Source organism: Carettochelys insculpta, chromosome 11 (assembly GCF_033958435.1).
Source record: "Carettochelys insculpta isolate YL-2023 chromosome 11, ASM3395843v1, whole genome shotgun sequence".
NCBI classification, from domain to species: domain Eukaryota; kingdom Metazoa; phylum Chordata; order Testudines; family Carettochelyidae; genus Carettochelys; species Carettochelys insculpta.
This window is the reverse complement of record NC_134147.1, coordinates 4,347,048-4,373,398: the sequence shown is the minus strand read 5'-3', so window position 1 is coordinate 4,373,398 and position 26,351 is coordinate 4,347,048. Positions and strand designations below refer to the sequence as shown.

The following is a 26,351-nucleotide window of genomic DNA, read 5'->3' as shown; positions in this document are numbered from 1 at the left end:
CTCCAACCCCCACGGACCTAGCTCCAACCCCAGTGCCCCAACCCCACCACACACCTGGGCCTTGACCACGCCGACCCATCCCCAAGCCCTGCAGATCTGGCCCCAACCACCCAACCCCTATGTGGCCCCAGATCTGCCCCCCGACGTGGCTGGCTCAGCACACATGGAGCTCAAAGCTGCCCCCGCTCAAGCACCCTGCCCTGGTGCACCACTGTTCAACCCCTCCCCCGCCTGGCTCAACCCCCCCCCCCCCAGCCCTGGCTCACCCCCCACACGCATGGGAGAGCCACATGCACCCCACATTACCCCCCAACTTCAACCCATGCCTGGGGCTCTGCCTTCCAGCCCCAGGTAGGTCTGCAAGCCCCCTGCCAGCTCAGCCCACACCCGCCTTGCTTCACCCCTATTCAATCCCCCACCTCTGCCTGGCTCACCCCCACATCCCCAGCTGACCCCCTCCAGCAGATGCTGGGCTGTCAGCCGCCCACGTGCGCAAGGCTCCAGCTGTCAGCCACTGCAGGCGCATGAGGCTCTACCTCCCCCACCAGCTAGCCCCCCCCCCCCCCCCCCGGTACACTCCATTCAACCCCCTCAATCCCCCATGGCCCCAGTTCACACTCTCCAGTACACAGGGCTCTGGCTTCAACCTGCACCCGGGGCTCCCAACCCCTGGCCCACAGGGCTCCAGCTCCAACCCCCCTACCCACCACTTTGCAGCCCCGACTACAACCCCCTGGCTGGGCTCAACCCCTGCCACAAACCCCTGCTGCCCAGGTCCAACCCCCTGCAAGCCCCAGCTCAACTGCATCCTCCCACCACCCCTGCCGCCCTAACCCACCCCAGGCTCAATCCCCCTGCCCTCTCCCAGGGCCCCAGCCCAAGCCCTCCCTGACCTACATATACCTTGAGGGATTACAGTATAAGGGCATTTCCAACTTACAACCAAATCGAGTTACGACCAGGTGTTGGGAAAGTAACCGATTCGTAAGTCGGGGACTATCTGTAATTGTGTATCTCTCTAACAAGTGTATTATGTGTGAGCCATTTACTGGCCAATAATCATTCAGAGCTAAAAGTCACATAGTCTCTGTGGTCCATTACCCATTTCAGAGTGACAGTGGTTAGGTAAGATAAGATTTACACTCTATTTTTTTTTTAATCTAATAAGAGGTACATGTGAGAGTGTAAAATATTAGATTTTTGTTCTTTAAATTACAAAAATTGCACCAGTCCCATGACAGCCATTAATCAACAGGCAAGATCAGTTTATAGCAGAGATATAAAAGATCAGCAGTGCTGAGAGTACTGGGCAAAACAAAAATTCTGCAAAAGTAAATATGGCCTAAGGTTTCAAGGGACTGTGTCAAATTCACCCCTTGTGCTCTCGAGTCCAAATAAAAACTGAGGTTCTCTGCCCTGAACGACAGCTCTGGATTTGCAAATGAAGCATATTCTGGTCAGAAAGTGGATCCCACACAGATTTCAAATAATACCTCTTTCTGGGCTGGAATGTGGACCTCTGAGATCTTTCTGCTTCTTGCAGATGAAGTGAAAAGCACTCAAGGAGCAGCCCTGAGACTGCAGCCCTCTGTCCGTCACCACAAAGTAAGTACAGCCTGAGCAATAAAAGCCCAGGCTTCTCTTTACCACGTTGCCGAGGTGCCCAGAACCTTCTGGAACCTTCTCCAAGCCAGTGGCTCTCAATCTTTCCAGACTGCTGGACCCCTTCTAGGAATTTGATTTGCCTCATGTACCCCACGTTTCACCTTCCATAAAACTGACTTGCTTACAAAATCAAACATAAAAATACGAAAGTCACAGCTGCATGGCTAAGGGAAAATTGCTGACTTATATTTCAGTGTGTGGCAGAGCCATGCAAAATATGGCCCACAGGCTGGATCCAGCCTGCTAAAGCTTCAGATCCAGTTGGCCACAACCCTCTGGGCCACCGGTGTCCTGCAACCCACTGACATCCTCAGGCAGGCTCCCCCATGCCACTCAAACCCTACCCCTCTGGCTGATTCTGGGGCCAGCCGATGCATCTCTGCATGATGACTCCACGTCACAATCCTTGCACCCCCCATTGGCCAGAAACCAACTGATGGGAGCTGCTTGGGCCATGCTTGTGAGCATGAGCAGCTTGCAGAGTCCCTCTTCATGGCTTGCTGTGCAGAGAGGCACAAATCCCCTGCAGCTTGCTGCTTTGAGCAGTGTACAGCACATGGCTGACAGGTTGCCTGCCTGAGGGTCCCACTGGGAGCTGGCTAGGGTAAAGCGCTTCCCAAGCAGAGCCCACACCTCAACCCTCTGCATCCTCCATTAGCCCTCTTCCCCAGGTCAGAGTCCACTCCTGCACCTAAGCCTCACACCCCAGTTTCCTAACCCAAGTTCCTTTCTGCACCCAACCTCCATTGCAGACTCCGCACCTCCTCCATTGAAAAGTGCGGCCATTGACCACTTACCACTATCTTGGAGTGGCCCCATCAAAAATTATTGCCCATCTCTGGGGTATGGCTTCTAGAGTAGTATAAAACAAGTCATCATGTGTCAGAAATTGTGTGTACTCACTTTACTGGCCATTTTTACATAGCCTGTTACAAAAGTGGACAAATATCTAGATGAATTTAATTATGCTGGGGGGGGACCTCTGTGTACCCGCAGAGGTACATGTGCCCTTGAATGAGAACCACTGATCTTCTACATCCATTCAGTCCTCTGACTCTCTACTGAGTGTGCTGACAAGGACGTGACTGGGGCACTTTTGTACTGCTGGCTTCCATCCACAAGAACGTGGCTGGAGATTCCTGTGGAGATTGCTGGGGTTTCTTTTCGAAGTGTTTGTTTGGCTTTCATTGAACAATTTCATTGAACAATGCGGTGGAAGGCAAACAGGCCCATTGAGCTTCTTCAAAGCTTGTTTGGCCACTTGGGACAAAAGGAGCTTTTTAAGCTGGACTTTCCTTTAGGGCTAAGACGAACTCCTTTCAGAGAGGTCACTGGGTAGTCATTAAATGTCAGCATAAACTCAGGTCAGATTTGTTCTGGTGCCCTACAAGTGACTCCTTGCCAGTCAATCACTGATGACCAATAGATGGAAATGCTGATGGGTGAGATAAGGAGGACTGGGCATTTCAACCTAATTTTGCAGGACCTTCATAATTGTCAGCTGACCACTCTCTGCCCCCACATGCCATCCGGAGACGACTTCTATGTTTTCCAGCTGTTGTTCATGCCAAGGAACTGTACCAATACAGATACGGGAAGAGTACCACCAACATACACACAACAGGTGTTTTTACTGGTTTCTGACATCCGTTTCTTCTATCTCCAAGCGTTCTGCAATTGTCCATGGTGGACTGAAACCACTTGACTTTACTTGGAGAGGGGGTTAAGAGCAGTTTAACAAAAATATCTCTCAAATATTTCTAAACTAGACGAGCTGTAAAGTAGGGTGTATACGCATAGCGTGGTAGATTGGGATAAAGGTTATCTCAGCATTCGTTTGGGATTATTTGAGTAACTCATTCTCTTTGATGTTTGTGAGTCATGCAGTCATCCCAAACTTGTGCTAATAAGCCCCTGACAGCACACTATGCCACCCCTGCTGTATGAATCTCCAATAAGGCTGTTAAGTGTTTCTCTCTTTCTCTTCAGCTTAATATTTTTTCAGATGGGTTGGCACGAAGTGTTTCCTTCTGGAATAGCCTCTCCTATTTGGAGAACAGGAATTGGACGGGTTCTGGGTGCAGCTCCTGGAAGGAGGTGGGTGCTGCTGGGAACAGAGCTCTGTGTAATTCCTGAGAGCAGCTAAGCCAGGTTTTAGAGCTCCAGATCAGTGGGTTAAGTGTGCTGCTCCAGAATTCTTGCTTCTTGCGTGGTGCCCTCTGAAGCATATACACTGCATTTGGATTGAATGACCTTGCGCTAAATATGGTTTCTAAGCACAGTCCTCCCCCTCCCTGTTCTCTTACATGAAAACCTCACTCTGCTTCATCCTCCAGTAGTGAGGCAGAAAAGATGCGAAATATCTAATTATATATTCACAAATGAAAGCAGAGTGTTGCATAATGCAAATCAGGCCCATATGCAAAAATTTCCTCAAGTCAACGTTCAACACATCCTTCACAAATTAGCCTCTGTTTTAACAATGCTAGCATACAAGTGAGCCAGACTGGGTCCAGCTATGCTTTTTCCAGTCCTCAGTGAGGCCTAGGGACCTCCGTGTGAGTTACTAGTGGGTCTGTCATCATTGCAGTTACTTAGAGGTTTAGGAAAAGAAATGAAAATCAGTGCATTGAAACTGCATCATTATCTAGAGGGCCTAGGATTTCAGGAGACTCACTCAGATGAGGATAGCCTAAGTGGTAGCTATAAATACTCAGAAATATGGCTGACCATGACATAACATTCAAAGGACATGCTGTGCCTGCCAATTTACAGTACACTCTGTCCCGAAAGCGTTCCTGTAAACCTGGAAGGAGTTACGGGACAAAGTGGCCACAGCCTCTGAGCCTGGAGGGGATCAGTGTTCTTCAAACTGATTGAAAGCTTGCCAAGTATAGTTAGTCCTCTTGGAATTAGACTGCTCGGTAACCCCTTGTGCATTAACCGCAGCCCTCTTGGGTATACTGTTATGATTGCGCACAAGTGTTTCAAGAAATTCTAGATCTTTGGGCCGTGGTGTAGCTATATCTAGTGCAGGCTGAAATACATTTAGCTGACCAGAATGCTTTTGCTGTTTAAATTGCTGGGAACTTCCTTCTCCTTCCATGAGGCAGATACCCATGAATTCCTCAGCTTTCATTTCAACTCTCTGCGATTCTAGGAACAGGTTCTTGATTGAATGCTCAGAAACCTCTCTATTTTTAGTGCCTTAGTTACAGTACAGTAACTATAAATATAAATATGAGCCCAGACTGAAACCCTAAATCCCTGGTTGTAGGGGTGTGCCTGAGATCCTTGCGTAGATTAAAATTTTGTTGCTTGGGCCCATCTCTAATTAAGGGTAGTGGGACAGAGCCTCAACTGTCCTTCCTCAGCATTTGTACCAGGTGCAGATTTGGTCTGATAGCTGGATGATAGCCATCTGATTGGCTGCAAAAAGCCTCTTCTAACATCTTCAGTTGCTGATTCCAGTTTTAAGTTGACAATGCTGAAAAATGCCTCATTAAGGAACAGAAATTTCTAAGGCATGGCAAAGAAATAGAAATTTCTAAGGCGAGGCAGCTATTAAAAGCTTTTGGGTAGCAGGTGGTGTCTGAGGTCTCTGAAATCGTAATCTGGGTAAGTTCAAAATGTTCATTGACCTGCAAACCTAGCTGGGTGTTTTGCTGCTGGCTTGGCATTGCTCACTTTGCTGGAGATGGTGCTGTTTCTGGTGCTTCCCCCTTTGCAAGAGAGCAATGCTGAGGCCAGTTAAAGGTAATAATAACACAGTCATCTCAAGTTGTGAAACCTGAGGCACTGGGGCCTGGCAGTGCAGAGAATTTTATAGAAGCCTCATGATCAGACTTATTTATATCCTGCACCATGGGAGCTAAGGAAGCGTTTTACATGACTAGCACTTGTGACGGACCAAGAGCTCTGGAACCTGAAGACTTCCAGCTTATCAGTTCATTAGCAACCATACATCTTAGAGAACAGTAGTGTAAGCTTCTCCTCCACCTCCCAACTTGTCTTGGCCCTGACCAGGTAATCATGTGTAGGACCGGGATGCTGTACAGACCGTTCAACCATTGGCTTCTTTGCTGAAGTTTCCTGGAACCCAGTTGAGACCCACCAACTCTGTTCACGTCAGCTAATGACCTGCAGTCACTGCCAGCCAAGGCTGAGGTTGAACCAGAGCTTTAAGGTGAAAGATTATGTAATGCCTCATCCAGGCAAGGGGCTCAGTCACCAACCCCTCCAGCAGAGCTCCCTTTTGTCTTGACTCATTACCACCCGTCTGTGAGTCATAGCCAGCTCTGGGAAGAGTGAAGGAGACTCAGTCCTATTTTTATTTCCCCTTTGTGTGTCTCTCACTCGATGCGAAGCTCTGCTCTCCATCTCTGACCTGCGTGGCTCCATGGGCAGTCCCTTGTTCTGAGTCATTTTCAGGGTAAGTCTATACTTACTGGGAGATTGACCTGTTCCAGAGTTTGATTTTGCGCATCTGGTAAAGACACGTGAACTCGATCTCTCTGGGATCTGCAGTCAATGCCCTGTACCTCTGCTGTCATGAGGAGTAAGGGAGGTCAACGGGAGAAATGCTCCCATCGACCTCCCTCGTTGAGGACAGATTTTACAGTCGACTACAGATGTGTCAATTCTAACTACGCAGTGGCCGTAGCTAGAATGGCCTATCTGCAGTCGACTGTAAGGTCTAGCATAGACCAACCTTCAGCGTACGTCACCTGTGAAGCAGATTATTGCCCCTTCCTATGGACACATGCACTGGGGACTAGCAGGGCAGGATTATTGTACCAGTCAGCTTTTGGATTTGTCCTGCATGTTGATCAGATCACCCACAAGGGCTTCCATAAAGTGGACGTCATTGGAAGGACTTTGTTTATTTCTGGCAAAAGGTTAAAAAATACGGTAGGTCACACTGCAGCCGAACAGGCCACATGGGGCCAGAGGGGACGATGATCACACACACACAGTGATCTAACCTGTGGTGGTTTGGAGAATTCAGCTTCTTTCTGTTTCTCAACTGCTTAAAATTTCCAGGATGTTCTTTTGAGAAAAAGAACAAGCTCTGCTTTCCAGCAGGGAGCTGCTGAGCTGGCAGGGAAAGAGTGCTTGTGCAACGCCTTATTTTCCTCTGCCTTCCAAGAACAACAGCATGTTCGATTGCCTGCCGCCCCCTCAGCTGGTGCTGGGAAGAGCAGCTGAGTTTAGCTCATTGTTCCTGGAAGTAATCGAGATTCTGAGCGTTCTATGCTGTCAGGAACTGCTTGCACAAAAAAGCCCCCTCAAGCTGCTCTGAATCCGTCCCCCTCCCTAACATGTGTCTAAAACTGTGCATCAAAAGAGACCTTTTAGCTGGGTTCCCAGGTCCTTGCACACTGCCCACGGCTCTCTCCCATCAGCCTGGAATTTGGGAGCAATTAGCATATTGAGACTGTAATACGGCATGGACTCAGCTCATTTGTGGAGAGAGGGTGCCTTGCAAAACCGAACAGCTGAAGCCAGGGACGATTCCCATGTGACTAGCTCAGGAGGCAGACTCCTCCTGTGGCAGAGAGTTTTATTGTGACCGCACCCTGGGGATATCGGAAAGCGGGTATTCAAATGTTAACGCTACTTGAGGCCACAAAAGACATTGATGTTACTTCATACCAAGCTGTTAGGGCCTGATCCAGACTGGTGTGAATGACTGCATGTAAACTCCACTGAATTCAGTGACTTTACCTCCACTCCTTTGGGTCTAGACTGGTGTGAATGACTGCATGTAAACTCCACTGAATTCAGTGACTTTACCTCCACTCCTTTGGGTCTGAATTCAGCCCGCAGATAGCCGGATGGCCATGTGAGTCAAGTGATCTGGGCTTCATTTCCTGACTGTGCCACAGACTTGCTGTGAAGTCGTGGGCAAATCATAGCATCGCCCTGTGCCTCAATTTCCCCATTTGTAAACCAGGGAATTGTGACGGGGGACAGTGAGGGTTTATTAATGCCTGGAAGTTTCTTGGAGGGGAAGCACCGGACAACTACAGATTGTTACTATGCCACTTGTGAAATGCTCTCTGACACTGGGAGGCTGCTCAGCTCAGAGTCAGGGATAGGAGAGCTTTCTCTTTCCAGGATGTCCCAGTGGTCTCATTGTACAGCCATGTAGACGATCTGCAGTCTGGTCCCACGCTCTGCCTCTGGTGTGCTATGAGTCTAATGGCTGTGAAGAGTCCAACTAGGTCTAGGAAAAAAGAATTTCCCTATGTGACTATTATGTAGCAGCTGCACAATCAAGAAAAGCAGCCAGGGAAAACTTGAAGGCAGGAGAAAATGACATAGCGCAGTGGTTTTCTACATGTGGTCCCTGGACTCCTGGGGCTCTGCTGATTACGTCTAAGATGCCCAAAGGGGAATGAACTGCATTCTTTTAGGGATCTGCAAATTAAAAAAGCATGAAGACCACTGACAAAGCAGAAAGATGGAAACATTAGGAAAGGAAAGTACAGAATGGTATCATACCAAAAAAAAGGTTTGTTGCTTCAGTACAGGGCAGTGGCAGAGAAAATGTTAAATAGAGTGCTCGGTGCGGAAACGAAAGCTAGAGCAAGAGATTCCTTAGACCCTGAATCAGAGTCTGGCAAGAGCACCTTAAGTAGTTGGGATATGAGGACATGCTTCCCAGAAGCAGAGAATCTGCAGCAGGTCCCAATGGACAGGAGAATTTGGCACTCAGATACTACAAAGATGGAAAGGCAGTACAAAACCTGGAGACAGATTACATACACAAAAATTTGTAGGCTCTCTTTGACCTTCAGTCAAAGGCAAGCCTTCCCAAGAGCCAAGGACAGGAAAGCCAGAGCAAATCAGAGAATACTAGAACTAGAAGGTACCTCAAGAGGTCACCAAGTCCGGACCCTGTCCTCATGGCAAGACCAAAAACCATATATCTCATACCTGTTGAATAGTAACAGAGAGAAAGCCGTGCTAGTCTATACACTACCAAAACAAAAAGCAGTCAAGTAGCACTTTAAAGACTAGCAGAATAGTTTATTAGGTGAGCTTTCGTGGGTCAGACCCACTTCTTCAGACCATAGCCAGACCAGAACATCTGTTCTGGTCTGGTCTGGCTATGGTCTGAAGAAGTGGGTCTGTCCCACGAAAGCTCACCTAATAAACTATTTTGCTAGTCTTTAAAGTGCTACTTGACTGCTTTTTGTCTTGATATACCTGTCAGATATTTATCCAAACTATTTTGAAATGATGGAGATTGTACTACCGCCCTAAGCAATTTATTCCAGTAATTAACCACCCTGACAGTTAAGGAAATTTTTTGTAATGTCCAATCTAAACCTTCCTTGCTGCTGTTTAAACCCATTGCTTATTGTCCTATCCTCAGAAGCCAAGGAGAATGATTTTTCTCCCTCCTCCTTATAACACCCTTTTAGATACTTGAAAGCTGCTTTCATGTCCCCTCTCGGCCTTTTCTTTTCCAAACTAAACAAACCCAGTTCTTTAAGTCTTCTCTCATAGGTCAGGTTTTCTAGACCTTTAAGCATTTTAATTGTTTGTCTCTGGACCCTCTCCACTTTCTCCGCATCTTTCCTAAACTGTGGGGCCCAGAACTGGACACATTACTCCAGTTGAGGCCTTATCAGGGCAGAGTAGAGTAGAAGAAAGACTTCTCATGTCTTGCTCACAATACTCATGTTAATGCATCCCAGAATCAAGTTTGTGGTTTTTTGCAGCAGTGTCACACTGTTGGTTCATATTCAGCCTGTGGTCCACTAGGACCCCTAGGCTACGTCTACACGTGCCCCAAACTTCGAAATGGCCACGCAAATGGCCATTTCGAAGTTTACTAATGAAGCGCTGAAATGCATATTTAGCGCTTCATTAACATGCGGGCGGCCGAAGTGCTTCGAAATTGATGTGCCTCGCCGCCGCACGGCGCGTCCCGACGGGGCTCCTTTTCGAAAGGATTCCACCTACTTCGAAGTCCCCTTATTTCCATGAGCTCATTATTCCCAGCACTTCATTAGTAAACTTCGAAATGGCCATTTGCATAACCATTTCGAAGTTTGGGGCATGTGTAGACACAGCCCTAGATCCCTTTCTGCAGTACTCCTTCCTAGGGAGTCCCTTCCCATTTCGTATGTGTGAAACTGTTCCTGCCTACGTGCAGTGCTTTGCATTTGTACATACTAAACTTCATCCTATTTGTCTCAAACCATTTGTCCAGTTTGTCCAGATGTTTTTGAATTCTGACCCTATCCTGCAAAGCACTTGCATCCGCTCTCAGCTTGGTACCATCTGCATACTTGAGAGCCCCACTGAAGTGTGTGGCTTACCAGACTTCCAAGCCTAGGGTCTGTTGCAGGGTAGATTTTCTCTAGGGCAGGGGTCAGCAACCTGAGGCTCTTTAAGGAGCCACTTGCATCTCCAAGAGCTGCTGCCACTGGCTCCTCTTGTAACTCCGGAGGCTGCCGCTGCTTAAACAAAAATCTAAATTCAGTTGCCTGCCGTTGAGCCAACTGAATTTAGTCTTTTTTGTTTAACAGTGGCAGTCGGAGCTGCTCAGCTATCAGCTGCGGCAGGGAGCCTGGGAGAGAAAGCCAGCTGGGCAGGGAGCTGGCCCACGTGGGGGGAAGTCTAAGCTGGCAGGAGAGCTGGTGGGAGGGTGCTCAAGCCTGCCCCTGCTGGAGCCACACAACTGTGCCGAGAAGGGGGAGCAGCGGGGGAGGCTGTGGCCAGGGCCGCTGCAGAACTGTATGTGCTGAGGCAAATTAAGCTTGTGGGCAGGTCAGGGCTCAGAGGGGTTAAGCCTGTGGGTGTGGGGGAAAGGTTGTATTTCAGAAGCGTTAATTCTGGTGATGGGGGCAGGTTTGCAGGATAGAGGTAAAGCTTGGGAATAGGGGGCAGATTTGGGGGCTGAGTGGGGCAAAGGCTGGAGTGGGGTAACAGCTTTCTAACTGGTACAAATCATTGTGTATAAGCTGTTCTTAAAGCAGGGGCGATAAAAAGCACAGTTTGACATTGTTTGTTAAGGACTGTCTCGTATTCACGTGCACTGTGGCTCTTGAAGGGTTGATTTTGTAACTGAACTGGAAAAAGTGGCTCTTCTCACTCTTATGAATGCAGACCCCCTGCTCTCAGGCAAACTATGGCCTATGCTCTCTCTTGCTTAGCTGTGGTAGAAAAGCAGGGCTGATCAGGGGAGACTCTGATTGCTGCCTTCCTTGGTGTAACTCATCTGCAGAAGAAGAGCCCAGGACAGAGGTATTGCCCTGTCGTCCTCTCTGGGACTTGTTGATGAGAAAGTCCACGTTCAGGAGGGAGAAAACCCTGACCTGGATTTAATGTTATGTGCTTGATGCCTCACCTCCTGCTGCTGTTGACTTGAGAACTTGGAGATGTTCAGGTTAAGGCTGTGCTCTCAGTGGTCCCAAACCTGATGGTGTAAAGCTGCACCATGCAAACAATTCCTGTGCTCTGGAAGACTTTCACCAGAACATGGATTCTTGAGGGCTAGCTGCATAGACTCCCCCTCTCCTTCTGCGCTCCGTATGGCCCATTAACAGAGAGCAAGGTCTGTGGGCTGGGGCAGTAGCCAACTGTCTGCCCTTCCCTGTGCTTTAGGGTGTGTGTACGGCCCAGCCCTTGGCATTTGCATTATGATGCTGACAGCCACAAACATCTGCCCTTGCAGCCGTGCTTGGATTCCGCTGAGCAGCCAAGAAGTTGCCGTGTCAGACCAGGCTTGGGTGGTTCTTCAGATCAGCCCTCCTGTCACACGCAGCCTCCTCTGGAGCTGAGCGAGTACTTGGTTTGGGTGCACGGTGTGGGACTGTGGCACAGCACTGACGTTTGTAGCGATGAAGAGTCTTTCACGTTTCTCTGTTTGGCTGCCTCGATTCCCGGAACCGGCTCAGACCCAGCAACAGCTTGAAAAAAACCAACAGTAACCCGACAAATAAACACCCTTCCACTTGATGCGTTCCAACCATCATCGCTGCGAAGGGAAAACCAGAGCAGTGCAGAAGAGCTGCGACATCCTGTGTGGTGAAGAGGTGCTGGTAGCTGAGTCAAACTGACAGAAAACGCGGCTGACTCAGAAAAACCCACCCGTCCCGTACACCGCTCCAGAGGCAGGTTCGTCCAGATGTTTTTTAAATACATTAGAAGCAGGAAGCCCGCTAAAAAAGCAGTGGGGCCCTTGGACGATAAAGATATAAAAGGAGCGATCAAGGAAGACAGTGCCATTGCGGAGCGATTAAATGATTTCTTTGCTTCAGTCTTCACGGCTGAGGATGTTACAGAGGTTCCTAAATTTGAGCCAGCCTTTTTAGGTGACAAATCTGAGGAACTCACTCAGATTGAAGTGACATTAGAGGAGGTTTTGGAGTTAATTGATAAGCTGAATAGTAACAAGTCTCCAGGACCAGACGGCATTCACCCAAGGGTTCTGAAAGAACTCAAATGTGAAATTGCGGAGTTATTAACAGTGGTTTGTAACCTATCCTTTAAATCCACTTTGGTACCAAATGACTGGAAGACGGCCAATATAACACCAATATTTAAAAAAGGCTCTAGAGGAGACCCTGGCAATTATAGACCGATAAGTTTAACATCAGTACCAGGCAAATTAGTAGAAACACTAGTAAAGAATAAAATTGCAAGGCATGTAGAAGAGCACGAATTGTTGGGCAAAAGTCAGCATGGTTTCTGCAGAGGGAAGTCGTGTCTAACTAATCTATTAGAATTCTTTGAAGGGGTTAATAAACATGCGGACAAGGGGCACCCAGTGGACATAATATACCTAGATTTCCAGAAAGCCTTTGACACGGTCCCACACCAAAGGCTTTTATGTAAATTAGGTGGTCATGGGATAGGAGGAAAGATCCTTTCATGGATCGGGAATTGGTTAAAAGACAGAAAACAAAGGGTGGGAATAAATGGTAAATTTTCACAATGGAGGAGGGTAACTAGTGGTGTTCCCCAGGGGTCAGTCCTGGGACCGATCCTGTTCAATTTGTTCATCAATGATCTAGAAAATGAGTTAAGCAGTGAGGTGGCCAAGTTTGCAGATGACACCAAGTTGTTCAGGACAGTCAAAACCAAAAGGGATTGTGAAGAACTACAAAAAGATCTCAGCAAACTGAGTGATTGGGCAGCAAAATGGCAAATGAAATGTAATGTGGGTAAGTGTAAGGTAATGCATGTTGGAAAAAATAACCCAAATAACACGTACTACATGATGGGGTCAAATTTAGCTACGACAGATCAGGAAAGGGATCTTGGAGTTATAGTGGATAGTTCTCTGAAGACATCCACGCAGTGTGCAGCGGCAGTTAGTAAGGCAAATAGGATGTTAGGAATTATTAAAAAAGGGATCGATAATAAGACAAAAGATATCATACTTCCCCTATATAAAACTATGGTACGCCCACATCTTGAGTACTGCGTGCAGATGTGGTCTCCTCACCTCAAAAAAGATATATTGGCATTAGAAAAGGTTCAGAAAAGGGCGACTAAGATGATTAGGGGCTTGGAACGGGTCCCATATGGGGAGAGGCTAGAGAGACTGGGACTTTTCAGTTTGGAAAAGAGGCGATTGAGGGGCGATATGATAGAGGTATATAAAATCATGAATGGTGTGGAGAAAGTGAATATAGAAAAATTATTTACCTTTTCCCATAATACAAGAACTAGGGGACACCAAATGAAATTGATGGGTAGTAGGTTCAAAACTAATAAAAGGAAATTTTTCTTCACACAGCGCACAGTCAACCTGTGGAACTCCTTGCCCGAGGAGGCTGTGAAGGCCAGGACTCTATTAGGGTTTAAAAAAGAGCTTGATAAATTTTTGCAGGTTAGGTCCATAAATGGCTATTAGCCAGGGATAAAGTATGGTGCCCTAGCCTTCAGAACAAGGGCAAGAGATGGATGGCAGGAGATAAATCACTTGATCATTGTCTTCTGTTCTCCTTCTCTGGGGCACCTGGCATTGGCCACCGTCGGCAGATGGGATGCTGGGCTGGATGGACCTTTGGTCTGACCCAGTATGGCCATTCTTATGTTCTTATGACATCACCCTGGGAAGAGACTGGAGGGGAAGGTGGGAGCAGCATGACAGTGCCTGTCCAAAATAACATGCTAACTAGGGTTTCCCTGTAGGTCCAGGCTCTTGTCTCTCCCCTGAGGTAACAATATGTGGCTGCCCCTTATTGCTTAGTAGTAGTCTCTGACCTCTGTTTGCTCTGCTGCCAGCTATCTAGACAGGCACACAGCACCACCAAACCAGTGACAGTGTTCATGCAGGGGAGCAAAGAATAACTACAGAGTTGTGAGAGGGGTTGCCTTATTAGTCTGTCGCTTCACAAAAAAAAAAAAAAGCAGTCCTGGAGCACCTTAAAGACAAGCAATTTTATTTGTTTGGTGATGAGGTCTTACCCACGAAAGCTCATGACCTAATAAAAAAAATTGTTCATCTTTAAGGTGCTCCAGGACTGCTTGCTTTTAGAGAGTTACGAGTAAGTTATTTCTCGGGGTCCAGGGGCGAGTGGATCAGAAACTTTACCTCTTTTTGGTCTTTTTGTCAATAGATATTCTGAAAATCACTTGAACAGGGCAGAGATTGAAACTCTGCTATGGGATTCTCTTTCGTAGGAGAGAAGAGCCCCTCCCATACCACCATGAAATGAATCTTAGAAATACCAGGCAGAGAGTTTTTATTTGGGCTGCTATTAGAGGAGCATGTGGAGTACCCCTAGGTTGGCCCCCGTGCTCCATAGACACATACTGTGCCCCAAACACGTGCCAAATAGGTAAGATAGAGCAATGGTGGGTAGGGAAACTAGGCAGCTGAGGTAAGTCTGCTCTGCAGCTGGGAGCCAAGCAGCCGGATCCATCCTAAAAATACCAACATGGACATTGCAGCACTGGCTGGCCAGCTGACCTCAGCCCCAGGAGGTTAGCCTGAGCCATCAGTCCAGTTAACTATCCCCTGCTGCTGTTTGTAGCTCAGAGGCTTGAGCCTGTCTCCCCAGGCTGGGAGGTTTGCTCCCCACAGCCATGTAGAGGTTCCTAAAAAAGTGAAGTCCTATGGCAGAAAGAGGATTTGACCTGAAGACCAAAGAGCCAGTTTAACATCCACACCTCCTCTCAATACTGAGTTAGTGTGTTTCCAAAGAGGACAGACATTGAAGCTTCAGCTCCCACGTCGAGACATAAATACTGTAACAGGATCCTAAGGCCGAGGACTTACGACAGCATATCATGAGCGCTCAGAACACCTAGGCAAGTGGGGCTAGAACTTGTCTCCTCTGGTTTCAGAAGCCCAAGACTGCCATGGCTTGAGCAGAGAACCATTTGTGCACATCAGTCCTTGGAAACTGCATAGCAAAGCAAAACAAAGCTAAGCTCTCAGGCAAGACCAAAACAGGCCTCTCTTGACAATTAAAAGGTAATTTTCCATGCCATATCCTCTGGATTTTCCTCCCTCCCACTCTGTTGTGGGTTTTCCTGTGACTTGTAAGACAGATGAGCTGGTACAGAGAGACAATAGAAGATGCCTTTATACAAGTGCTAGCGATAGAGTTGGCATGGTTGCTGGGAAAGCCCCCAGTTACAGCAGCAACCCACTTGTTTTGTCATCAGCAGAGGTCTGTTGCCACATTCAGAGGCAGTGAGCACTTGGCCATTTTCACAACCACTCTCTTTCCACTTTGTCAGCTTTCTGGGGCAGGGACGCCCCAGGCCTGGTTCTTGGCCCGGAGAAGAGTTGTTTGCAGGTCAGCGTGGTGGACTGATTGTGAGGGTAGAAATATGGCTTGCCAGTTTTGAACTTGTGGCGTGGTCTGAGGGCTGCCTACACCAGTTAATAGTAAAGATCAGTAGCAATGTCGCCTCCAGAAACCTGTCACAGGCCAGGACCCTGCTGTGCTGGGGAATCTTCCTGGTGCCAACTTTTGTGGTGAAAAGACATGAAGTACCTAATAACCTAAGCTGGCCCGGCTTGGGGTTATGCTGAGAACAACAAGGGACCTGTGACAAAGAGGGGCGTGTAAGGATTTTATTCCCCTGTCGTGCCTCAGTTTCCCTAGGCACAGCATCAGTGCACAGTGGTGAGGGGAGTTTTGGTGTGACGACTTCTCACATGTAGGCAATGGCCCTCCCTGGCCTTCGTGACCTCAGCGACCAGGTGACACCTTTCTTCCCCAGGAAGCAGGACAAAGGTGGCGGGGCTGGCTGGTTTGAATTGGAATTGGGCAGTTGGAAGGCAGTTAGTCACATCTGGCTGGAGAGGGAGGCAGGAGGGTCAGGGCCCCAGCTCAGGGACCCCCTCTGGGCCCCTCTCCCCAACATGGATGGTACTGACGGCTTCTGGTTTCTGGGCTGACAAGTCTGTTCGACGCTGTGTCCCTGTCACCAATAACCCTTCTGTCCTCCCTGCCGAATGGGAACCTCCTCTGAGTGTGGACGGGGTGCAGGGCCTTGTGACCCCCACCTGCCATGACAAGGCCATCCCTCAGGCAGCTGCCTGCTCCTTTCCTGCTCTTTCTCTGCCCATCCTCAGCAGACAGCTTCCTGCTCCAAATCCCTGTACTGCTCTTTATTCCCACCTCCTGCTCTTCCGCTTTCTCCTCATCCCCTTCCTGCTTTCCACCAGAGCTCCTACAACATTCTCTTCTTCCACCAACCCCCTTCCATGCTCCCCACATCCCAGTTCCCCTCCTTCCCCCGCATGTCCTTTGCTCCCTGTCTTTGCGTCCTTGAATAGCCTTTCACGCCCTCTCTTCCCCTCTTCTCCTCTGCCCCTCAGCAGTCTCTCTCCTCTCTTCCCTTCTGCCTGTGTCTCACTCCAGCCTTTGCACTGGTGTCCCCGCTGCACCTCGCAGGAGGAGCACATAGACTAAACAAGAGGCTCCTGCCAAATGGTTGCAGAGCTGTTGATAAATTCAGTGCTTCTGCTGCACCTCGCTCTTCTCACAGCATCCTGCCTCCCCCTTGATGAGCTCACCAGGAGCTGTGGTAGTTCGTTCTGAGAAATCAGCTAACACATGGTGCTCCTCCCCCAGGAGGGACAGCAGAATCGAGATGTTCAGTGAGCTGTCTTCGGGATTACACAATCTTATCACCTCCTGCGAGGCCTTGGAGAATAAAGCTACACGCGCACTGAGTCACACTTCCCCCAAGAACAGAGCAAGTTCCTTGACTCACATCCTCTCGCAGGAGCAGTTGTTTCCTTATATCTCTGCAGCCAGATACCCAGTGCAAGCACCACAGGGACAGAGAAGTAAAGGCAGCTGGGCTTTTGAACCAGAAGAGGCATCGCAGCGGGTTCCGTTAAAATCCTCCTATTTGTCCCCCTTGATTTGAAGTGGAGAACCAGTCTTGCTGCAGCCAGGTCACCACAGACTGGTTCATTGATCTCATGTGTGGAAGACAATAAAGATGGTTGGACGATCTATTGGAAACAACAAGAGCTCGCTGAAATTTTTCTGTTATAATTTTTACTAGGAAATCGCCCTTTCCAGACCCCAAAATGAAAATGCAGACAAAGGCACATGCTTTGGCAGAGAAAGTCACCATCCTGTATAATCCTGATACACCATTACGAGTGAGACTGGAGAAAGAGTTCCTTCCTACAACTCTGCCTCTGTCAATATAGCTTCTGCAAATACCTAGCACTTACACAGAACATCACTGAAGCAGTGAGCCATAGTGCCTGTTGGAGTTAGTCACTCTTTAGTGTTATTTTCCCTTAAAGCCCGAGCTCCTGGATTCATGTGATTAGCTGAGTTTTTCAGCTTTCTTTTTGTATTAGATAGCTAAGACGATATTTCAAGCCCTTACGGTTGCAGAGAAAAACACCTAGGCCTGGCTGTGGGATGGCTTTGTGTTGCAGAAAGAACCTGTTGGCAGCCTACAGGTGTTATTTACGCTAGCTTCCACCAATGGGAATGCTAGTACAGGCAGGCCCCTGCTGCTTTTTCCATCATATTATCCAGACCTACTTTGAGAAGCCTGGCAAATTCAGTCTGGAAATAAGGCATATATATTTTAACATTGAGAGTAATTAGCTGTTGAAACCATTTACCAAGGTTTCTGGTAGATTCTCCAATACTGACAATTTTTTCAAAACAAGAGTGGATGTTTTTTTCCTGAAAGATATGCTCTAGGAATTACGTGTGTGTGCGTGCGCGTGTGCATTCTACAGCCTGGGCAATCCAGGGCCAGATTAGATCAGAGCTTTGCAACTGATGTGCCATGCGAACCGTCCAAGCGCACCGTGAAATTTCATCAATTTTCCCTTGCGGTGGCACCGTGAGGGGAAGTGCTGACCCTGCAGGAGCACGTTTGCACCAGGGGGCAGCTGAAATGCTTTCTAGCCTGAACGGGTTTGCGGGGAGCCTGCCTCCAGCCCCCCATTGTAGCAAGGATGGAGGGAAGAAGGACAGGAGCCTTTTGGAGCTGGGACATGATTTAAATGCTACGTTCTAGTGCCAATGGGCTGGCGGGAGGGGAGCCTGATCCCTGGAGCAGCTTTCTGCCCCTCCCCTCCACTGTGAGTACTCAGTTACTCAGCATCCCATTTGATCCTTGTTTAGCTTGTTGTATGCACTCTAGTAAGACCATAACCACAGTAAATGTAAGTAAGTGTGATGTTTATGAGCAATCGATTCAGCTGAAAAAAGTGGCTGTGCCATGGACTTGTTTGTCTCATTGAAGTGTGCCGCGGTACTGAATAGGTTGGGAGCCATTGGATTAGATGAAGGCAATCATCCATTCTTGCCTTGGAATATATAAAACATATGAAAATCTCTAACGCATAGTGCTCTAAGCATATGTCTATACTTATAGGAAGATCAACGCTCTGGAGGTTGATCTTCCAGTGTTCGATTTAGCAAGTCCCTACTGGAGCCATGCTGGAAATTCAACGTAAGGCGCATCAGCTCCAGCTATGCTAGAGCTGTATCTCTTAAGATGGCTTTCTTTTGTTGTGTAGATCTGGCCTCACTATTGCTGCCATAGCAGAGACTGTGGCAGATTTCCCAACAACTGTCACCATAGCCATAGCATGGGTGTTCTCGTAAATTTTTCACCGTGAAGCCAGGGCTCAGATTAGTTCAGTTCTTCCAGTCTCTGAATTCATTGTAAAAGAGTTGGCAAAATGGTCCCTCCTTTACAATGTGTTGAAGTCTAACTTAATAGCGCAGGAGTCAGTACATTCAGTCCTTCAGATCCTTCCAATGTTCTGAGATAAGCAAGGAGCTGAGAATAAGCAACATGCCTGACTGCTTTTTATTTTAGTTTAGTGTTTTTTTATTTTGAGAGTTTGCTTGTATGTTGGCTGAAGAACAGGAGCAGGCAGGAACACTATACACCAAGTCTCCACTGAGTATTTTTTCTTCCAACCTCAGAGGAGTATGTTCGTGAGGAAAGAGTTTGTCATATTATCCAGGTAATAAGTAGTGTCCTGCATAATTGTGTTTTGCTGCTTGAGTTTTCCTGGAAGTTCAGCTTTCTCTATGTGCAAGTGTGGTGACCATGCTGTGAGTTCAGGTACTGGCAGTCCTAGCTTAATTTATAGATTACACATTATGGGGAATTGGAGTAGATCTTGGCCTAGAGTGAGGTTATGGTGTTCTGCTGTGCTGCCTGCAGAGAGGATGCAGGAAAGGGCTATTTGTCAGCCAGCAGCAGGGTATTCTTCTCTGAGCTGGTTGCAACTAATAGCTCCAAAACTCCACTCACTAGCAGCACTGACCCCATGTCCTGCATTCCATCCAGTTATGGTTTCATAAAGTAAAGCAGGGTCTTCACAGAAGCATTCAGACCTATGTAGCCCTGCTCTGGGGACTCATTCTCTATGAAGCCATAAATTAACTTCAGACTCCCAAGAAGGACACCCCCAACCCGTGTCTTACTGTCTCCTCTATTTGGAGAATGGAACCAGAGCCTTGTATCCCACTTCAAGAGTAGAAGAGTTGTTGCAGGACACCTGAGAATGAAGTAGCCACAGGGGAAGCAATTCCCTGTCAGGAGATACTTCAGCAAGTGCCCAGGGCACTGCTGTAAAAGTCAGGAATTCAAACTGTAGGTAGGTTCTAATTCCAACTGCCAGCAACTGTAAGCGTTGCAGATTGAGAGAGTGTTCCACAGCTGGTTATCCTGTCAGTCCCTACAGGTGGCTGTGACTCTGATTCCTTTGTGAGCCATATTCCCTTGTCCGCACAGTTGGGTGTTTAAAGGCAAAAGCTAGAAGTGATGTGGGATGGAAAACCCAGCCTGTCAAGTGTGTCTGTCTACAGCTTTATTTGGTAACCCAAACTTAGAGGGCCAAATCCTGGGCTCCCTGGAAGATGACCATCTGTCCCATTTTTCCCAGGGCAGTCCTTTATTTAAGCTGTTTCACAGGTGTCCTGATTTTTTTTAAGAAAATGGGTTCATTGTCCTATATTTTTTGGGGCTCCTGTTCCCTGGCACCCAGTGTCTCCAGGTGTCAGCCTCTGCTGCCAGGCAGCTCCTCCGCTGGTCAGCTGCCCCATTCCCTGGCACCCGTCAGAGGCAGCCCCCACTGCTGGTGAGCTCTGCCATGGGGCAGCCTCTTCATTCCCTGGTGCCCCCCTGCTGGGAGGTTGAGGAGCCCTCTCCTCCACTCCCCCTCATCAGGAGGCTGCAGACCTCCTATCCCTGGTGCCTCAGTGTGGAGCAGCTGCCACCATTGCAGAGGAGGCTGCCATGGAACAGTGGCCCCCACATCCCCTGAGGCCAGTGTGCCGTATTTGTCAGAGGGCAATGTGGTCACCCTAGCGCCCTCCCAAGTGCCCTAGTTAAGGCAGGATCTGAGAATATTGAGAGTTGGCGTAGTCAGATCAGCCTATTCCCTTCATAGAGGAAACATTCCACAGGAGAGGGTGAGTATAGGAGCAGCAAAGAGGAAAAGTGAACCACAATGTGCTTGGCCATGACCCTGAGCAGCGCAACAGTCCTGTTAGGTTTAGTCTCTGTGACAAGACCCTTGTGAGCCCTGTAGGGGTTCTGCATTGCCTGGTAAATTTTATTATGTGCCTCAGAGACTCACAGTGGCCATTCTACCACCTTGGATCTTTCAAGAGGTGAGGGTGTCCACTTACCAAGCCACTCTCATCATTGGTAAGCCACAAGTATGGGGCAAGACTCCTCAAATGGTCCTGTGCTCCATCCTTTCACTCGGGTGGCTCTCCAAAGGAAAGGTGTGGGGAAGCCCAGGGCCGCCCACTACTCTGAGCTACAGCCCAGGGACTCTAGATGGGAGGGAGCTGATGGGGCTTTTTCCCTGCCCCAAACACAGCAGCCTCTCCCCAGGCCACTTCTCCCACTGCTTCCCTCTAGCATCGTCCCCCTTGTACTTGGTTGAGCCACTTCTCTTTTCCAAAACCTCAGTCCTCTGGCCTCTCTTCCTCGTCTGCTTCTCTTCTCCTTCCCCTTCTCTGCCTGCAAGGCAATGTTTTATAGTGAGCCAGAAGGCCTTAACTGGCAACACATGTCTGATTAGCCTTTTTTGTGGCAGGCTGATTCTTAATGAGTCCCAGATGCTTGCCCTGGCTTCTGGGCTGCACTGTCTGAGCCTAGGTGGGGAACAAAGAGGGATGGGCCCAGCTCCCAGTATATTTGCCTTCCATCAGGCTCTTGAAGCTTGCTGCATATGGTCTGCCACATCTTCTAAACCAATTTGGCCCTGGCTGCTCAAAGGTGAGGGAGTTGGAAAGGTGTCATAATACCACCTACTGTCCTTCCTCCCGTACTTCTCTGGAATCACTATGGGGTGCACTAGCACACACAGGCATCTGTCTCCAAATGCAACATTGTCTCTGCAGCCAAGCAAGGTTTCTCGCTTAGTATCCCCTGAAGGTCACATGCTGGGAAGGAGAGCTTATTAATACCCTGCAGATTTTGCCATCTGAATACTTTCAGATGAATGAACACCAGATAAGACACAAGGCAAAAATTGAGGAGTGTTGGGGGAGGGTATGATTAATGCTGCAAAGAAGGGTTGGGAGATCATTTATTCATGCAGGAGACACTGAATTTTCATTTGGAAATCCTGAAATTCTTGGGGTAGGAAAGAGACTTTCCTCCCAAACACTGGGACATGTTTGAAAATACAGCCCAAATGAGCGCTTGCTGTGCAGCTGTCTCTGTGCCTCAGCCCAACAAGCCAGCAGAAGGGAAATACTGTGCAATGAACAAAAGGCAGCTTTGACGTCAATGGCGGTGAGTGTTGCCCTGACAATGGAAGGAGGAGCAGGGAAAGGAATCTGCAGTTAATAGGCTCTGGTCGGGAGTGTACCTTGGCAGAAGGAAGGTGCCTGCCCCTTGTTTCCAGGAATAATAGATTATTTCTGTCTTCTTTTCCCTGGCTCAAGTTGCGTGACTCAGATTTCAGTTCACCTGCCCTCACAATCAAGTCAGTAGTCCTGGCCAGCTCTAACCTTGGGTTTCTCAACCAGTGGGGTGGGATCCAAAATTGGGTGGCCAGATCTTTTCAAACGGTGGTGTGGGAGCTCCTGTGACTCTGCCCCACAGTGCCGGGTGACCTCAGGGGTCCCAGCACCACTCAGATTTAGCCCAGGCATCCTGACAATAGTGATCTGGGCAGACCAAATGTGAGTGAGTGGCCTGCAACCCAACGAGCCAAGTCACATCTCCACTCACACACATTTGGTCCTGTCAAAGGGGTGAGCATGACTGCAGCCCGGGGTGCACATACCTCTGCGGGTACCCCATGATCTTCCAAGGGGCACCTCAGCTCATCTAGGTATTTGCCTAGTTTTACAACAGGATGCATAAAAACACTAGTGAAGTCAATACGAACAAAACTTTCATACAATGACTTGTTTACACTGTTTTACTAGCCACTGAAATGTAAGTATAATATTTATATTCCAAGTTATTTATAATTATATTGTTGTGACAGGGCCAAAACACACCCCTCGTGAGCACCACCTCTGGCTGTGTGTGTCTGTGTTCCGTGTCCTGGGGTGACCCCCTTTTAGTGGTTTCCAGGCGGTTTTTCTAGCACCACCTGTGGCTCTGTCTTTATATAATCTCAGCCCTGGTACGGGGCTTCATCTCTAGTTCTTCTTCAGGCTCAGTCTTTGCCCAGTAGAAGCAGCCAGCCTGAAGCCTCTGGTTTCCCTGCCTCCCCGCCGCTTTGCTGTTGTTGAGTTGTAGTTCCTTCAGGCAACTGGGCCTCCATTCCATCTCCTCCCAGCTCCTAGTAGCATAGCCGAACAACTCATGGCAGTGTGCCCTTGCTTTGGTCTGCCACTTCTTTTTATATGGCCCTCCTCTGCCCTGATTGGTTGCTGCCCATGCGGCCACTCTACCCTGCTGGGAGGACCTTTCCACTGCTCCATTTCGGGATGGGTGTGGCAGAGCCCTGAGGTCTCCTGCAGGGGGCCTTTGGGCTCACTCCATCCCTTCACAGTGAGAGTACATTGTGACACTTGTATTTTTATGCTGATTTTGTAAACAAGTATTTTTCAAGTGAGGTGACACTTGGGGCCCTCAAGAGAAATCCGAGTTAGGGTGCAGTAGACTGGAAAGGTTGAGAACCACTGCTGTAACCCCCACCACCCCTCCCTAATATTCTTCTCTGCTAAGCAACCGCACACATCATTGTTCCTTTCCTCGCTTTGATCAGTTTGTTTAGTGTGATTGTGGGATTCCTTCAATGGACCTTTTGTTTAAAGACTGTGTTGGGATGTGTGCGTGCTCACCACAGCATGCTGCTGGACAGAATCAGAATTTTTCAGTTGCATGTGTGTGTGTACGCCAGGAACTGCTAACAACTAAAGAAGATTCTTCACTCAAACGTCAGTGCCCTGTGGACCAGCATTCTGTCCTTGTGACGTGCTGCATCGCTGCATTGTAGCTCAGCGATATACCTGAAACTCTGGAAACCTGTAGATTTGTTACATCACACGTACTGGGTTTCATTAAAATGCAGTCACTATTCAGCAAATTTAAAAATGACTAAGGCTGAGGAAAACCCCCATTAATCTGTGGTATAGTTTGTTTTGTGCTTTCCTTTCCCATCTCTCTGCAGATGTCTGTGAATCAGTGAATACTGGCTCCCTGTCTGAACTCTTGGAAAAGGAGCCCCAGATTCAGAACACTTCGGAAAATCTGAATTCGATTCCATGCTTCAGGTCCACGGCACATTAAAATCTGCCATTGTGTGGCAAAGGCACCTTGCGAGGCAGTTCTGCATGGCTCCATGTAACCTAGGATGTTTAGGGTAAAACCCCAGAGTCCATGGCTCACTCACTGCTACCTTGGCCTCAGTTCATTTTGCTGATCAGTTAGGATAAAGTTTATTGACTTTAAAAAGAAGGTTGAACTTGCCTGTTTGACCAGTTAGAGAACTCCCAGTGGCAGCTCTGATTGACCCATGTCATGGACTCAGCACTATTTGTTGGGATTAAAAAAAAATGGTATGCATTCTAAGGATAGATTTTCTAATTACCCAATGGGGATGCATTGCTAGATGGACAGTGGAGACATAAAATGTTCTTAGCCTTAGCAAAGAGCAAAACTGTGCATTTACACTGGACAAATAGCTGCACTATTTCTAATGAAACGTATGTATTGGTTTGATGCTGGTGATATATTTGACAAGGTAAATGTTCCTGTCCAAGCATAGCCCTTGGTTGAATTTGTGTATTGAAATGAGTAGACTCTCAGTAGGTATTGGTCTGGCCCATTCTCCCTAGTCTTCTTGGAACCAGTGCTTTTTTGTACTGGTACTTGTTGGTACTGAGTACCGGTACCTCAACAGCCCCAGCCATGGGATTGGCTGGCAGGGTGTGGGGTGCCTCTCTCTCTCTCTCTCTCTCTCTCTCTCTTTGTCTTTATTTTTTTAACAGAAAAGGCACTGTTTGGAACTGTAGTGGATATACCATCCTGTCCTGTATCCCCTTTGTAGTCTAATCTTGAATTTTCCTTGCCATGAGGGCTCACCATTTCTATCCTCTTTGACTGTTACTGTATTATAAATTAGTAATCTGAAATTATTTCAGTTTATGCAGGACCAAAAAACAAGGGGACCCCATCTGTGAGAGCATTGCTGATGGATTCAGGAAAGCTTTACTCTGTCAATCAAGGGTAGGTCTCCAAGTCATTCGTAATTGCTACAACACATAAGGGAAAAAGATATTGAGATACCTTTTTTAAATAAATTACAAATTTGGTTGGTAAAAGATAATGGTATTTGAAATAATCCACTTAGACTTCTGTAGTGCATGACATTTCAGAGTGCATGACATTTTTATTAAAAAGCTAGAGAGATATAAGTAAACACACTGGATGTTAAATTCATTAAAATGGGCTACAAGATCCCCAAAAGTAAAAGGAAATGGAACTGGAAATAAGTGAACAAATATGTTTCTAGAAGGGTTCCATAAGGCTAGGTCCTTGGCTTTCTGTTATTTACATTTTTATCAACAGAAAGTTAGAAGTTGAAGCGAGATAAATTTGGACCAGAAATGAAGGGTGGAGTTTAAACCGATTAACCACTGGAACAATTTAAGGCCTCTATTATGCAGGGGGGCGGACTAGATGGTCACACTAGTTTCTTTTGGCCTTAGAATCTATAAATGTATTCCATGAGTCATGATACCCAAGCCCTTGCTATCAGCAGCAGACAACACCACGTTGAGATACAAATCTTCACACACAGCGCTGGGCATGAGAGTAGCAGTGCTGCTATAATTAGGCATATTCTCACCAGCTTTCATCTAACTTCCCTGATGTTAAAGGATCCTAGTCATGCTGTACTGCTGGCTTCACACACCCATGTGTGCCACCAATGGGAAGTACTGAAAACAGGTTGTGTCTTTTAATGGTTTGGTGGAACATGAGCCACAGTACTGCCTAAGCCCATATGGTCCATAAGAAACAGGTGGTGTATTTGGGGTGTACAGGTCCTTTAGAGCCAAATATCTCCCTTAAAATATTGGACCCATTTCTCCTCTTGCTTGCATTGTATTTACACTTCTAACACTATTGTCTTTAGTGGAGTCACTCCATATTCGCTTTGGTGGAGTCTGAGACCAGAACGAGACCTTCTTTGTTTCGTGGTTCCTTATCTTCTTGCCCGAGGGGAAAGTGTTCTGGCTCCCGTGTCAGGGCTGACCTTAGGTAAGTTAATGAAGTGTGTGTGTTTTAAAAGCATGGCCCAACCAGACTCATGACTGGGAGTTCTACAATTCTTCAATGATTAGGGATTTGGAATGGATCCCATATGAAGAGAGATTAAAAAGAATGGGACTTTTCAGCTTGGAAAAGTGGAGACTAAGGTGGCATTTGATAGAGGTCTATAAAATCATAGAGGGTAGCCGGTTTAAAATTAAGAAGAGGAAGTTTTTCTTCACACAGAAGTCCTGGCCAGAGGAGGTTGTGAAGACCAGGACTTTAACAGGATACAAAAAAGAACTAGATAAATTTATGGAGGTTAGGTCCATCAATGGTGTCTCTAGCCTCTGTTTGTCAGAGGCTGGAAATGGATGACAGGAGAGGGATCACTTGATGGTTCCCTGTTCTGTTCACTCCATCTGGGGCTTCTGGCATTGGCCACAGAATACAGGAAACTGGGCTAGATGGACCTTTGGTCTGACCCAGTATGACTGTTCTTATATTCTAAGTAAGCA

General features: G+C 47.7%; 1 long non-coding RNA gene across 1 annotated transcript; it reads left to right on the top strand.

Annotated features, from left to right (window-relative positions):
- Window positions 1-1,574: 1,574 nt before the first annotated feature.
- Window positions 1,575-25,771, top strand: LOC142019338 (uncharacterized). The gene is made up of 3 exons (XR_012647038.1): window positions 1,575-1,605; window positions 24,723-24,807; window positions 25,718-25,771. It is a non-coding gene; the product is annotated as an uncharacterized LOC142019338 (long non-coding RNA).
- The last annotated feature ends 580 nt before the right edge of the window (window positions 25,772-26,351 follow it).